Source organism: Anomaloglossus baeobatrachus, chromosome 6 (assembly GCF_048569485.1).
Source record: "Anomaloglossus baeobatrachus isolate aAnoBae1 chromosome 6, aAnoBae1.hap1, whole genome shotgun sequence".
Taxonomy (NCBI): Eukaryota; Metazoa; Chordata; class Amphibia; order Anura; family Aromobatidae; genus Anomaloglossus; species Anomaloglossus baeobatrachus.
Genome location: NC_134358.1, coordinates 427464876 through 427467954, shown reverse-complemented (window position 1 = coordinate 427467954; position 3079 = coordinate 427464876).

The following is a 3079-nucleotide window of genomic DNA, read 5'->3' as shown; positions in this document are numbered from 1 at the left end:
TGGAGAAAAAATGGAGAAAAAGTGAAGAAAAAGTGGAGAAAAAGTGGAGAAAAAGTGGAGAAAAAATGGAGAAAAAGTGGAGAAAAAGTGGAGAAAAAGAGGAGAAAAAGTGGACAAAAAGTGGACAAAAAGTGGAGAAAAAGTGGAGAAAAAATGTAGAAAAAGTGGAGAAAAGTGGAGAAAAAGTGGAGTAAAAATGTAGAAAAAAGTGGAGAAAAAGTGGAGAAAAAGTGGAGAAAAAGTGGAGAAAAAGTGGAGAAAAAGTGGAGAAAAGGTGGAGAAAAAATGTAGAAAAAGTGGAGAAAAAGTGGAGAAAAAGTGGAGAAAAAGTGGAGAAAAAATGGAGAAAAAGTGGAGAAAAGGTGGAGAAAAAGTGGAGAAGAAGTGGAGAAAAAGTGGAGAAAAAGTGGAGAAAAAATGGAGAAAAAGTGGAGAAATGGAGAAGTGGAGAAAAAGTGGAGAAAAAGTGGAGAAAAAAATGTAGAAAAAGTGGATAAAAAGTGGATAAAAAGTGGATAAAAAGTGGAGAAAAAGTGGAAAAAAAAGTGGAGAAAAAGTGGAGAAAAAATGGAGAAAAAGTGGAGAAAAAGTTGAGAAAAAGTGGAGAAAAAGTGGAGAAAAAGTGGAGAAAAAATGGAGAAAAAGTGGAGAAAAGGTGGAGAAAAAATGTAGAAAAAGTGGAGAAAAAGTGGAGAAAAAGTGGAGAAGAAGTGGAGAAAAAATGGAGAAAAAGTGAAGAAAAAGTGGAGAAAAAGTGGAGAAAAAGTGGAGAAAAAATGGAGAAAAAGTGGAGAAAAAGTGGAGAAAAAGAGGAGAAAAAGTGGACAAAAAGTGGACAAAAAGTGGAGAAAAAGTGGAGAAAAAATGTAGAAAAAGTGGAGAAAAAGTGGAGAAAAAGTGGAGTAAAAATGTAGAAAAAGTGGAGAAAAAGTGGAGAAAAAGTGGAGAAAAAATGTAGAAAAAGTGGAGAAAAAGTGGAGAAAAAGTTGAGAAAAAGTGGAGAAAAAGTGGAGAAAAAGTGGAGAAAAAATGGAGAAAAAGTGGAGAAAAGGTGGAGAAAGAATGTAGAAAAAGTGGAGAAAAAGTGGAGAAAAAGTGGAGAAGAAGTGGAGAAAAATGGAGAAAAGTGAAGAAAAAGTGGAGAAAAAGTGGAGAAAAAGTGGAGTAAAAATGTAGAAAAAGTGGAGAAAAAGTGGAGAAAAAGTGGAGAAAAAATGTAGAAAAAGTGGAGAAAAAGTGGAGAAAAAGTGGAGAAAAGGTGGAGAAAAATGTAGAAAAAGTGGAGAAAAAGTGGAGAAGAAGTGGAGAAAAGGTGGAGAAAAATGTAGAAAAAGTGGAGAAAAAGTGGAGAAAAAGTGGAGAATTAAGTGGAGAAAAAATGGAGAAAAGTGGAGAAAAGGTGGAGAAAAAGTGCAGAAGAAGTGGAGAAAAAGTGGAGAAACAGTGGAGAAAAGTGGAGAAAAAATGGAGAAAAAGTGGAGAAAAGGTGGAGAAAAGTTAAGAAAAAGTGGAGAAAAAGAGGAGAAAAAGTGGAGAAAAAGTGGAGATAAATGGAGAAAAAGTGGAGAAAAAGTGGAGGAAAAAATGTAGAAAAAGTGGAGAAAAAATGTAGAAAAAGTGGAGAAAAAGTGGAGAAAAAGTGGAGAAAAAAATGGAGAAAAAGTGGAGAAAAAGTGGAGAAAAAGTGGAGAAAAAGTTAAGAAAAAGTGGAGAAAAAGAGGAGAAAAAGTGGAGAAATAATGGAGAAAAAGTGGAGAAAAAGTGGAGAAAAAGAGGAGAAAAAGTGGAGAAAAAGTGGAGAAAAAGTGGAGAAAAAATGTAGAAGAAGTGGAGAAAAAGTGGAGAAAAAGTGGAGAAAAAGTGGAGAAAAATGTAGAAAAAGTGGAGAAAAAGTGGAGAAAATGTGGAGAAAAATGTGGAAAAAGTGGAGAAAAAGTGGAGAAAAAGTGGAGATAAATGTAGAAAAAGTGGAGAAAAGTGGAGAAAAGGTGGAGAAAAAATGTAGAAAAAGTGGAGAAAAAATTTAGAAAAGTGGAGAAAAAGTGGAGAAAAAGTGGAGAAAAATGGAGAAAAAGTGGAGAAAAGTGGAGAAAAAGTTAAGAAAAAGTGGAGAAAAAGTGGAGAAAAAGTGGAGAAAAAATGGAGAAAAAGTGGAGAAAAGGTGGAGAAAAATGTAGAAAAGTGGAGAAAAAATGGAGAAAAGTGGAGAAAAAGTGGAGAAAAAGTGTAGAAAAAGTGGAGAAAAATTGGAGAAAAAGTGGAGAAAAAATGTAGAAAAAGTGGAGAAAAAGTGTAGAAAAAGTGTAGAAAAGTGTAGAAAAAATGTAGAAAAAGTGGAGAAAAGTTGAAAAAAGTGGAGAAAAAATGTAGAAAAGTGGAGAAAAATGTAGAAAAAGTGGAGAAAAAGTGGAGAAAAAGTGGAGAAAAAAGGAGAAAAAGTGGAGAAAAAGTGGAGAAAAAGTGGAGAAAAAATGTAGAAAAGTGGAGAAAAGGTGGAGAAAAAATGTAGAAAAAGTGGAGAAAAATGGAGGAAAATGTGGAGAAAAGTGGAGAAAAAGTGGAGAAAAAATGTAGAAAAAGTGGAGAAAAATGTAGAAAAAGTGTAGAAAAGTGTAGAAAAAGTGTAGAAAAAATGTAGAAAAAGTGGAGAAAAAGTGGAAAAAAGTGGAGAAAAAAATGTAGAAAAAGTGGAGAAAAATTTAGAAAAAGTGGAGAAAAGTGGAGAAAAGTGGAGAAAAAATGGAGAAAAAGTGGAGAAAAGTGGAGAAAAATGGAGAAAAAGTGGAGAAAAGTGGAGAAAAGTGGAGAAAAATGGAGAAAAGTGGAGAAGTGGAGAAGTGGAGAAAAAGTGGAGAAAAAGTGGAGAAAAAATGGAGAAAAAGTGAAGAAAAAGTGGAGAAAAAGTGGAGAAAAATGGAGAAAAAGTGGAGAAAAAGTGGAGAAAAGAGGAGAAAAAGTGGACAAAAAGTGGACAAAAGTGGAGAAAAAGTGGAGAAAAAATGTAGAAAAAGTGGAGAAAAAGAGGAGAAAAGTGGAGAAAAAGTGGAGAAAATGTAGAAAAAGTGTAGAAAAAGTGGAG